General features: G+C 39.7%; 1 long non-coding RNA gene across 2 annotated transcripts in view; it reads left to right on the forward strand.

The window, feature by feature from the left end:
- Positions 1-4,901: 4,901 nt before the first annotated feature.
- Positions 4,902-13,250, forward strand: part of LOC128834848 (uncharacterized) — a 100,723-nt gene continuing 92,374 nt past the window's right edge. For both annotated transcript variants that reach the window (XR_008444500.1, XR_008444499.1), the window contains exons 1-2: positions 4,902-5,045; positions 9,973-10,073. This is a non-coding gene — a long non-coding RNA (uncharacterized LOC128834848). The remainder of the gene's footprint in view (positions 5,046-9,972; positions 10,074-13,250) is intronic.

The following is a 13,250-nucleotide window of genomic DNA, read 5'->3' on the forward strand; positions in this document are numbered from 1 at the left end:
ACCTGAAACTAGAAAAATCATTTTTCTATATAAAAGGCTAATCCTAAATCAATCCATAACACTTCACTCAGTCACAAATTTTTTAGCTTTTAGGAAGACTGTAACCTGGAGAATAAGCACATTTTCAGCTATCTAGAAAAATTACAAAGTGTCCTCACAAACCTATAGCTCTACTTTTAATTAACTGTATTTGGTCTGGGTGTGTTCAGTGCTAAAAAACTTTTTCCATTCTTTTACCTAGGGTGTCTGCTAAATATATTCATTCAGCTTTAATGATTGAGATTGGCTCAGAATTCTCTTTTATGTATTTGAGAAAGCAGAAGACAGCCAAAGATTGAGACGCCTGGTAAAACAATCGAGGGATAGGGGGAGGGAGATATTGAACACAAAATGTTGCCAAATAATTTTGAATGGATAATTTTGTTATGTTTGCTACTATTTTGTGAAGTAGTAAAATTTGGGAGCGATTCTCTATTTAACTGTCATTTTTGCTTTTAAAAAGCCCCTACCTCCCTAATAAGGACTTAGTTGTAGGAAAGCCAGAGGACTGAGTCCCCTCCCTTCATTCTTATTACTGTAGTAAAATTGGGTCTTAGATGATCACTGTTCTGCAGGGTAAGGAAAGGCAGCATAGGGGTGAGTCATACCGCTAAGGGGGACAACCCAGCTGGCCACACACTTTTTTTTATTATAATACATTTTTAATGTAAAAATCTCAAAGAGAGAGAGAGACGTGACAGGCAGCATCCAAGATTAGGTGGGTCTCTAACAACAATAGAATGATGATGCCTGCACGCCTTACTACAGCCAGAGTTAAAGGAGGAGAAATGTGTTTTCTTGTATCACTTGTGAAACTGCAGTTTACAAAAACAAACTGACAACATCACAATGAAGCAAATCATGTTACCTAGTTACATTTCCATTTAGACGAGAGTCCTCGGTATGAATATTACTATCTAGTGAGCGGTTATAGAGGAGCACAACACAGAAATCACTGAAGATGCTGCTGTTGTTGTAGAGGGGACTAAAGTAAAGGTTACTGTTTACTAGCACAGACCGAATGCATTCTGTGCTATGCTTCCATTTCAGCTTCTCTCACATTTAGTATTACCCCAAACAATGACACTGATATTTGTTTCTCTAAGGATCCTATTGGTTAATGTAATGGCAGTGTATAGCCTAATATGCAAGTGGATGTTGTTGAGGGGGGAGGGATAGCTCAGTGGTTTGAGTAATTGGCCTGCTAAACCCAGGGTTGCGAGTTCAATCCTTAAAGGGGCTACTTAGGAATCTGGGGCAAATTCAGTACTTGGTCCTGCTAGTGAAGGCAGGGGGCTGCACTTGATGACCTTTCAAGGTCCCTTCCTGTTCTAGGAGATAGGCTATCTCCATTAATATGACACTAAACTGGGAGGAGTGGTAGATATGCTGGAGGGTGGGGATAGGATACAGAGGGACCTAGACAAATTAGAGGATTGGGCCAAAAGAAACCTGATGAGGTTCAACAAGGACAAGTGCAGAGTCCTGCACTTAGGATGGAAGAATCCCATTCACTGTTACAGACTAGAGACTGAATGGCTAGGAAGCAGTTCTGCAGAAAAGGACCTAGGGGTTACAGTGGACAAGAAGCTGGATATGAGTCAACAATGTGCCCTTGTTGCCAAGAAGGCTAATGGCATTTTGGGCTGTATAAGTAGGGGCATTGCCAGCAGATCAAGGGACATGATCATTCCCCTCTATTCGACATTGGTGAGGCCTCATCTGGGGTACTGTGCCCAATTTTGGGCCCCACACTACAAGAAGGATGTGGAAAAATTGGAAAGAGTCCAACAGAGAGCAACAAAAATGATTAGGGGGCTGGAGCACATGACTTATGAGGAGAGGCTGAGGGAACTGGGATTGTTTAGTCTGCAGAAGAGAAGAATGAGGGGGATTTGATTGCTGCTTTCAACTACCTGAAAGGGGGTTCCAAAGAGGATGGATCTAATGACAGAACAAGGAGTAATGGTCTCAAGTTGCAGTTGGGGAGGTTTAGGTTGGATATTAGGAAAAACTTTTTCACTAGGAGGGTGGTGAAGCACTGGAATGGGTTACCTAGGGAGGTGGTGGAATCTCCTTCCTTAGAGGTTTTTAAGGTCAGGCTTGACAAAGCCCTGGCTGGGATGATTTAGTTGGAAATTGGTCCTGCTTTGAGCAGGGGATTGGACTAGATGACCTCCTGAGGTCCCTTCCAACCCTGATATTCTATGATTCTATGATTCTAAAACATGTGTGTGCTTTAGTAAATAAAACCAAACTCACTATGCAAACAATTTCAAAACTGTCTTTATAAGTTAATAATAAAAAACCCATAGTAATCACTTTTTCTTATAAACTAAACTATATTGTTGGGCTCTCGGTATTCTCAGTGTGACTTCCTCAACATTCAATAGTGGCAACATTGGCCATGCTGCTGCTCTGGTTTTTCTCCAATGCCACATATTTTAAAAATGTAGAAGGATTACTAATAGCAAGGTTGTTGGGATATGATTTAATTTCCAGCACTGAAATTCATGTTGACTTAAGCCACCCCTGACACAGAAATAAATCACATATCTGAAGCAGCTTATTGTACATAGCATGTATGTGTGTGTGTGTGATTATATAGTCCTGAGCACACAGGTGAAGAGTGAATCTCAAAAGAATCAGAGGTTTTATTCAGTTTGGATAGACTTATACTTATCTAAACCATCTCTGAACTATCCAAGCCTTTTTCTTATGCAAGTTTAGGCTGGAAAGTATAAAAGTATGGTCTTTCTTGGGGTAATTTCCATATTAATCTCTTGTCAACACAGAATAAAGCTACAGAGCTCTGTGATCCATGAGAGTTTTAAAAAATTAACAGAATTTTCCCACCTAGAGAAGGACTTCAAGATATAGTACAGAAATACATATTCAGTGGATACACACAACACCTAAATAATAGGTATTTCAAAATGCAGAAATGTATCATATTTTCAGATACAGGTGCATTGGGTTTTATAATGATTTGAGACTCAAGTATTCCAGGTTCTACTTATTTGTTTTTAAAAGACTACTGTATATGAACCATAGTTGGAATCTTAAACTAAATAAAACCGCAGTTAAATCAAATATTTTCTGACTCATACTGAATCATCTGATTTAGGTCCTGCAGGGTGCAGTGTTACCTTGCCTGGTGATCTGAATAATTATTTATAGACTCAGTGAACATTAAGATCACCCCTTATCTAACTTTACACAGGCTGTTGAGTTAGCAGCTCTGGTAGAGATTATTCTGCTGGGTAATGTGGTCCCACATTGTATGCCAGGGTCCAGCTGCCTTTTTTTCATTCTGTAAGGATGGTTTGAAAATGCTGGCACAATGGGTTTACACCACATTAATTTTATAATCCCTAATCTACTGTGTCTACAGGGGACTATAATTCTATGTAACAGGCATAAAACAAAGAGATAAATGTTAAAGTTCATAATGAAAATGAAGTCATCAAGGATCCACTGAGAAGTTCTATGCTTTTCAGAATAGTGATTCTTGATATTTAGATAGATTATAATGAAACAAGTATGTTTCTCTGAGATGCATGATACAAATAATATTTGTAGCATGGTGCCAAGCAACTAAATTGAACCCACATTGATTCCACATTATACACATAGTATAATTTAGTGATACTGTATTTCAGATCTTTCTGAAGGAGTATTTTATACCCAAACTATGCTGTGAGGCATGAGGCTGAATTTATGCCACTTAGCTTCAAACATTCCCATTGAAATACACAGTCTGGAGTTTCTTATTGCCACTTTGAATCTGAATTTATCAAAGAATAAGAAAATTATCTCAGGTATGACATAACTGATGACCCATAAATACCCATTTCATGATCCCAGAATAGTGGATGTCTCTCTAATGTTGGAATCATGCACTACTGTAATGAATAATCTCAATTAGATTTGAACTATGGTTCTAGTGAAACTAGCATGCTACATTATATGACTAAAGTTTTGAAACTCAAAACATGGCATTAGCATGTAAATAATATTATTCATTATAGATTTATTAGGAGGTATTGGACCCCAGTTACCCCTCTCCGCTTCCCCGCTCATCAATCTGTGAACTTCTTTTATGATATCAGGCAGCAAAACACTCAATTTGCCTATCATGTCTAATGGCCTGATGTCAGTTTTGAAAACATATATAAAAATAATATAAAACTACTGCCCAAATTGAGCTTGGGCACTCCTGAATTTTGAGGTGTTCAAATCTGGAAGGCAGATGCTAGACTCCCTTTCTGAATATTAGCTAAATCTGGAAAGGAAAAGTCAATTTCTGCTTCCATGGCTCAGAAGTGGAAATCCTCCTACGTGCCTGGTACTGTTTCTAAAGCTACCCAGGTCCAGAGCCTCCCCTCCCTTACTTTTCATTTTAAATTCTAGTGGGATCCACGTACCTCCCTTGCTAGGCTTCAGATAGAGAGGGGCACTGTCCATTTAGTCCACTCAATTCTTTCTTTGGGGGCTGCAAGGTGAGGTCACACCAGAATCCCTAATCCAGGCTGGGGATGTCTTCTGAGCGGGATATCTGGGCCAAAGCCTTCTACTTCTTGGGCATACTTGTTCCCCGTTCACAGTGCCACCCTGTTCTAGCTGTGAGCTCTCCATTCATAGCAAGTGCAGCATGAGGTTTCAGCTACCATACTCCCTCCCCCTCCCTTTCCTGTTGATAGCGGCCAAGGGAATGCTGGGAAATGTAGTTCTTTCCCTGCTCCAGGGCTGACTCTATAGGCAGGGAGCTAACCAAGGAACTACAGCTCCCAGGGCCCCCTGTTGGTTCTCAGGTCCCAGGCTGGCTCCCTGACGGCTGCCGCCCCTGCAAATGGGTTGCCCCAAGCACCTGCTTGCTTTGCTAGAGCCGCCCCTGCTAGCTAGGTCACTGAACTTGGACTCAGGAGACCTAGGTGCTGTCCAGCTGGTTGAATTTAAGCAAGTCACTTCAACTTTCTGTGCCTCTGTTTTTCCATCTGTAAAATGTAAGTACTGTTACTTGCCTCCTTTGTAATGTGTTTTTAATCCACAAGTTAAAAATGCTATCTGAGAACATGTATTGTTGAATATTTAAAGTCTAGTCCCCATACAGGCTGTTTGTCTAGAATTTTTTTAGATGTTTTACTGGATACTATGGTCCTATGGGGTAGGTGAGGACCCAGCTGCTACTAATCACTATATTATATCATGAAACTTTGTTTAACATGAAGAATTCTGCTTCCCAACTTCAATCAGAGTCATGAACTCTGCCTGTCTTTAAAACCAGCTCACTGATATTACACATCCTTAAATCATAAATCAAATAGATGTATATTTTGCAAAATATAAATCTGGCTCTTTACATAGATTCTGTGACTTGGTCTCAGTTTGTTGAGCATAACACACACCTCCAAACTTCTGAAAATAGCTAGTTAAGCATAAATGGCGAACAAGCAAGAAAAATCAAACACTTCCCCAAAATAAACAGCTCTGGGGATATCTGAGTACTGAAAGAAAAAATCAACTGCAATATGTCTTAATAACTAGGGCTCTGATCTTGCTTGCATTGGAGTCAATGGGTGTTTTGTCATTAACTTCAATGGGAGCAGGAGAGGATAATTTTGCGATTTAAAAGTGGCGAAAAATGTTTCAAAGTAGCACTAATCTAACAGGACATCAACTTCTGTGGGCTCCAAAACACAAAGTAAAAGGGAATAAAAGATCAGGAAATTCCTCAAAAGTAATCTATTGTTGGTTCATGGATTCAAATACTTCCCTTTCTATTATTTGTACTTGTTTAAAAATGGAAAATAAATTAAAATCATAAAATTAAGTATATATACAAAATGTCTTCTTATGACCCTTCTGAGCCCATTGGACAGCCTCAGCCAACCAGAACGAATCCCATGTCACTTAAATCACCACATGACCAAATCCAACCAATATAGCTCAAAAGTGTACACGAAGAAAACTAATTAAAGATATTTATATACTCTGACCTCCTGACTAGTGGTCAGCCCCACGGCCACCGGAGCAGTTGGATGACGGTCAGCCCCAGGGCCACCGGCGAAGCTGGATGACGGTCAGCCCCAGGGCCACCGGCGAAGCTGGATGACGGTCAGCCCCAGGGCCACCGGCGAAGCTGGATGACGGTCAGCCCCAGGGCCACCGGCGAAGCTGGATGACGGTCAGCCCCAGGGCCACCGGCGAAGCTGGCTGCCAGGCTGCTGGAGCAGTGACTGGTGGCCAGCCCTGGGCCTGCCATAGCAGCGGTCCCCGAGCCTGCCAGAGCAGTGGCTGACATTGGTTCATCCCCCCTGGGCTAGAGCAGTGGCGGGCAGTCCCTGCCGCAGGAGCAGCAGTGGAGCTGGAACAGCTGTAAGACTCCAGAAGCACTCTATTTCTCCCTCCCCCCCAGGGTATTTTTAGTAAAAGTCAGGGACAGGTTGCGGGCTTCCATGAATTTTTGTTTATTGTCCACAACCTGTGGACAATGACTTTTGCTAAAAGCAACTGTGACAGAATGTTAGCCTTAGCCATAGGACTCCCTGAATTAATCCCTACTTCGGGTACAACTGCTGTGGTTGAACTAGAACACAACTTTTAGAAAAACATGCAATATTGATGTAAAAATTTCCAGAGCTGGAGAATCCACCACAACTCTTGTAAGTTGTTTCAATGGTTAATTACCTTCACTGTTAAAAATGTGCAGCTGCTAGTTTGGAGAGCCCTTTATTGTCACATTGCTGTTCCCTATGTAGATATGTATAGACTAATCAAGTCACCACTTCTTCTTCTCTTTGTAAGCTAAAAAGATTTAGCTCCTTCAGTTTCTCAATATAAAGCATGTTTTCCAAACTTTTACTCTTTCTCGTGGCTCTTCTCTGAACCCTCTCCAACTTATCAACATCCTTCTTGAATTGTAGACACCCAGAACTACACACTGTATTCCAGCAGTGGTTCCATCAGTACCAAATACAGCGGTAATACAACCTCCCTTCGGACATCCAAGGATTGCATCTTTTGTCCATGGTATTGGTCTAGGAGTTCATGTTGAGACAATTTTTATACTGCAGCCCGAGCCCCGCGAGCCTAAGTTAGCTGACCTGAGCCAGCCACTTTTTATCACAGTGTAGACGTATCCTTAGTGGTTGGAGTGATGGATGAGGAAGATATCCTTTGGGCTTGTCTACACATGGAGTTATACTGGAATAACTTTGTGTGTGGATATTCTTGTTCTGGAAGTGAATTAAACTAAACCAGAAAAAGGTACTCTTATTCAAGAATTAGAGTTTCCATATATGGAGTTATTCTGCTTTAAATTCAACCCTACCTTATTCCAAAATGCCTTTCCTGTGTAGACAAGTCCTTGACTGCTTTTGTATGATGTGAAAGAGGTCACTAATAATAATAATTTTTAAAAAAAGGAGTGGTGAGGGTGGGTCTAGATGTGAGTTTTACCTGTTTAAACAGAAAAGGAGAACAAAACGCAAAAAAATGAAAGATACTAGTGTATAAACTAACATGTTTCCAATAGCATATTTCATTCATATGGCACATTTTCTGCAGTAATCAGTCTCAATGTTGATTCCCCCTTCCACAATAGAATGGCTTCTGCTGGATAACAATCCTGCTCACTGTATTGTATTTTTCAGAATAATTGTCAAATCTTTTCGAAATGGCAGATGAATTTTGAGCTTCAAATTACATGGAAAAAAAACCACATGATTTGAAGGATGTAATTTTTTTTTAAATTGGCATTTGGAAGAGCAAGAATAGATACAATTTGTGTTAGTATAGAAACCTTGGCAACCGGGAATAAACTCCAGGTAAACCAGAATGAAAACAAACAAGGGGGATCATGACTAATTTGCTACATATTTGTAAATGGGAAAAAATCAGTGGGAATCAGATATAAATTACAACAAAAGACAATCAAATAAAAGTGATAATGAAAAAGAAAGAAAGTTAAATGAAAGTTATACTACAATTGTTTGAGGGAAAACATGAAAAACAAACAGAACAAGAAAAGATTATTGACAATTGTAAGAAAATGAAAGTTGAACATATGTAGAGGAATAAAGGAAACTAAGAGAAAAGGAATGAGGTAATTGCTGAACGATTGTGGCAAGAGATTGGACAGTTTTCTTGAAATAACTTCTTGTTTTATAAATCTTTCCCATTATACATTCATAGATTTTGAAGCTAGAGGGGACCATTAGATCATCTAATTCAACTTCCTGTACAACACAGGCCATTAAATTTCACCCAGTTACCCCTATATTGAGCCCATTAACTTGTCTGACTAAAGTATATCTTCCAGAAAGGCATCCAGTCTTGATTTGAAGACATCAAGAGATGGATAATCTACCACTTCCCTTGGTAGTTAGTTGCAATGGTTAATCACCCTCACTGTTAAAAAAAATGGGCCTTATTTTTAATTTGTATTTGTCTGGCTTTAACTTCCAGACATTGATTCCTGTTATGCCTTTTCACCATAGAATATAACTCTTCCTCTTGACATGTACTTCCTCGAAGAGCAGAAGCATTTAATCTGCTATATTCAAGCACTAGGTTAGTAGGATTGCAGAATATGTTGGGTTCTTCTCCTCATTCAACTTCATGCTAATGTAAGCAGGGGGCTCATGAGTCTTTGACAGCTGGCAAGGCATTGCATGCCTATTAAGAGGGCTTGGGATCAGGTTTCTCACTGGGAGAGGCAGCGGGAGGAGGTGGTTGGTGGGGTTTAGATTGTTGTAATAAAGCATAAATCCATTGTCTGTATTCAGTCCATGATTTTTAGAGTCTAACAAAGTTATGAATTTAAGCTCCCAGGATCATCTTTTGTTGTGCAGATTTCCTTTGAGGCTGAGGACTGAGAGGTCAGATATAGGCTTTGGCTACACTGGTGCTGTACAGCGCTGCAACTTGCTGCACTCAGGGGTGTGAAAAAACACCCCCCTGAGCGCAGCAAGTACAGCGCTATGAAGTCCCGAGTGTAGCCACGCCCATAGTGTGATCGCTTTGTGAAAAGCATTCACACACAGGTGATATGGCGGGTTTTGTCTTTGATCATTTTCCTGTGGAAGTTCATCCAAGATTGTCTCATTTCACCCACATAGTTGTTAATGGGGCCTGAATGCACTGAATGAAATATAGCACATATTGTGATAGGCATGTGTAGGACCCCTGAATCTTGAAAAGTGTGTTGTGGGGGGTGATAAAAGACAAAAAAAAACATACCACCTGTGCGTGAAAGCTTTTCACAAAACAATCACTCTATATCTGACCTCTCAGTCCTCAGCCTCAAAGGAAACCTGCACAACACCTTCAAAAGATGAGCCTGGGAGCTTAAATTCGTAAATAAAAATCACGGACTGAATAGAGACACTAGATGTATGGCTTAGTACAACAATTTAGAACCCATTAGCCACTTCCTTCTCCACCAGTCCCCTCCTCCCATCTAGCTCCCTATGACTCAATCATGAGTCAGAAGTGTTAATGGGCCATTTCACTTTGAATGCTCCCTTGAAATATGTGTTAACTACTTATGCTGAACAATCTGTTCCACCTAGTATTTAACTGTGACACTCTGAATGCTTTTCCCAGTCCTGAAGAAAAGATCTGTGGCTATAGCTACACGGGCGCTTTACAGCGCTGCAACTTTCTCTCTCAGGGGTGTGAAAAAACACCCCCGAGTGCAGCAAGTTACAGCGCTGTAAAGCGCCCGTGTAAACAGTGCCGCAGCGCTGTAAGCTAATCCCCTCGTGGAGGTGGAGTACCCATGGCGCTGGGAGAGCTCTCTCCCACAGAGTGACCACACTTGCACTTCAAAGCGCTGCCGCGGGAGCGCTCGCTCCTGCAGCAGCGCTTTGAAGTTTCGAGTGTAGCCACGGCCTGTGAATCTCTAAAGCTTGTCTCTCTCACCAACAGAAGATTGGCCCAATGAAGATATTACCTCGCCCACCGGGTCTCTCTGCTACCATTCAAGAAAGAAATTTTTGAGTCATTGAGGATAGTTCTCTGAAAGGCAGGTAAATGTGCAGCAGCAGTCAAAAAAGTTAACAGAATGTTAGGAACCACTAGGAAAAGGATAGATAATAAGACAGAAAATGTCATAATGCCATTCTATAAATCCATGGTATGCTCACACCTTGAATACTGCATGCAGTTCTGGTCACCCCATCTCAAAAAAGACATTAGAATTGGAAAAAGTACAGAGAAGAGCAACTGAAATGATTGGGAGTATGGAACAACTTCCATATGAGGACAGATTAAAAAGACTGGGACTGTTCTTCTTAGAAAAGAAACAATTAAGGGGGGATATGATAGAGGTCTGTAAAATCATGACTGGTATGGAGAAAGTGAATAGGGAAGTGTTATTTACCCCTTCACATAACACAAGAACCAGGGGTCACCCAAAGAAATGAATAGGCAGCAGTTTTAAAACAAACCTAAGGAAGTACTTCTTCACACAATGCACAGCCAACCTGGGTAATTCATTGTCAGGGAATGTTGCGAAGAGCAAAAGGATAACTGGATTCCATAAAGAATTAGATAAGTTCCTGGAGGATAGGTCCATTAATGGCTATTAGCCAAGATGGTCAGAGATGCAACTTTATGCTCTGGGTATCCCTAAACCTCTGACTGACAGAAGCTGGGGTAGGATGGCAGGGAATGGATCACTCAATAATTGCCCTGTTCTGTTAATCACTTCTAAAGAATCTCCCACTGGCCACTGTCAGAGACAAGATACTGGACTAGATGGACTATTGTCTGACACAGTATGGCCATTCTTATGTTCTTACATTTTTTAAGAAGAGAGCCTGTTTAAAAGTGGAGTGGGGCATGAAAAGAGGGAGATAACTAATTTAAATTTCAAAGTAAAACAATAGAGGTTGCCCTGAAAAATTAAAAGCAGGATGTATCAAAAATCTGAACACTCAGTTCTGAGTTTTGCACGCCCAAAAGTTTAGATGGGCTTTGGAAGATCATCTGGACTCTTGAGTGCTTTCCCAAAATGATGAACTTCCTGATCTACATATATATTTAAGTGGATGCTACACGTTAATTGAAGGAAGACTGGAACATCTGGAAAAGCAGCTATGTACTTAATCTTATACCTTCATACCTGCCTCTTACTAGTTTTATTCTGCTACATTTTCTTTCCTTTCTTTAAGTTACACTCCCTTTTACTCTTTTACCAACAAATAGTTTACATTTATTTTCACTGCCTCTTAATTTGGCCCAGGGAGGATATATTCCATGCATAAAGTACTGACTGCCCCTACATCATATAGCTAGCATTAATTGCATTCTTATATAAACAAAGTAATTGAAAATGTTGCCTTTTTTTATTCAGAGATGTAGCAGATAATCTAACTTTTATATACACTCAGGGATGGATTTAAGAAGAAACATGACATAAAGTGAACAAAACTCAAGGTCCCAGTACTGGGGGAAAAAGGTATATCAGGAACTTGGAGTAATGTGGATCCCAGCCCTGAAGGGCAGGGATTTGTAGAACAACATGTTTCTAAGGCCATTTGGAATGAACTGATCTACAGATGAACTGATATACTGTTTTTGTTTTGGCAACAGTCCACCACTGTATACAATATCAATAAATGCTTACAAGATAAATATTTACTTCCAAAGTGTTTGAGATTTGAACAGCTGCCTGATTTAAGGAATAAGACGACCTATTGGCAGAACAAGGTTGAATGAGATGAACTTTAACCAGCTTTACTAACCTTCATACCGTCTGCTCTTCATTTCTTCACACTTATTTACTTATTGGAGCATATTTTTCAAACCAAGAAAAGCAGTCAAGAAAAATTGAGAGGTATTTCTTTATATCAAAATGATTGTCTCACATAGGCTCCTGAATGAGAGAAAAGTTTTCTGGGATCAATTATTGGAATGCCCATGCCTTCTGAACTCTAAAAGCACAAAAATCCCCAACAATTTTATTTAACAAACAAATATATCTAAGAGCAAAAATTGTCTCAGTTAGGTGCTTTAGTCAAATAAAAAAGCCCATCTATCTTCAGGGCTGAAATATAAAGCAATTTACAAAAAAATAAAAAAGACAATCAAAATGTTTGTTGGAACATAGAAATTAACCTACCAGAACTGACTGAGATCCATCTGTATCAATATTCTGTTTTAGCCCTAATCCAGGGCCTATTGAAATCAATCGAAAGGTATGCATTGATTCAAATGGATGTTGGATTCTATCCAGAGGTAGATGGATTCCTGCACCTGTATGGATTTTCACTGACGTCAATGGGATTTCACATAAATTGCTGGGTCTATGGTAGTAGATCCCAATGGGAGATTGGAGCCTACATTAGTTGGCATAATGGCCAAAGTAACATGCTACTAGGAAGGTGTAAGCCCTTTACTATGCATCAAGTTGAGAAATATTCTATTTCACAGTGAACAGATTTCTTCCTGATCTCTTACTGGTGATCTGAACAGAGGATAAACAAAATGGGACTATGTATGTGAGTATTGATAAAGAAACTCATGTGCCTAAACATTTGCTGTAATGGAGCCTATAACTGCAGGGGCCATTTTGTCTCTAACACATCCATCATCAGGTTATCCTTAATGTTTGTGTGTACTAATTTCTAGGCAAAATATTTTTCTTTGGGAAATGATGCTTACAGGAAGATTATTGTAAAGTGCACTAGGTGTGCTGCATAGGTTTCTTATATTTCCTTTTCCCAGGCTAATCTGACCAATCTGGAAACACATGTATATTTAAAAACAGTTAAAAATAAAATTTTCTCAAATGGTTATCTATTTAATATAGTAAATGTCAGCACAGTGCTTTGAAGATGAAAAGCACTATATGAACACTGCGTATATAAACTGGGAAAATCTATATTTTATTCAAAAGTAAAACAAATGTATAAACAAAGCCCCTCAGATGTCTAATTTTTTTCAGTGTGCAGGTGATTTTATGAGAGATCGACCATATGATATGTCTTTTATAGATATTAAGTCACAAAATTATGGCATTTGCTTCCTATTTTATTAGTTTTACTGGAGATACTTTACCAAGTTATGTATCAGGGAGAGAGAAATCAGAAATTAAATTCTTGGATTCAGTTTAATATATTATCCACTACATCTTCATTGGGCTTAATATTGAGTTCTGAGTCAGGATCTCACAGATGAGACCTGTTCAAAATCTAGCTTTT

Source organism: Malaclemys terrapin, chromosome 1 (genome assembly GCF_027887155.1).
Source record: "Malaclemys terrapin pileata isolate rMalTer1 chromosome 1, rMalTer1.hap1, whole genome shotgun sequence".
Lineage (NCBI taxonomy): Eukaryota > Metazoa > Chordata > Testudines > Emydidae > Malaclemys > Malaclemys terrapin.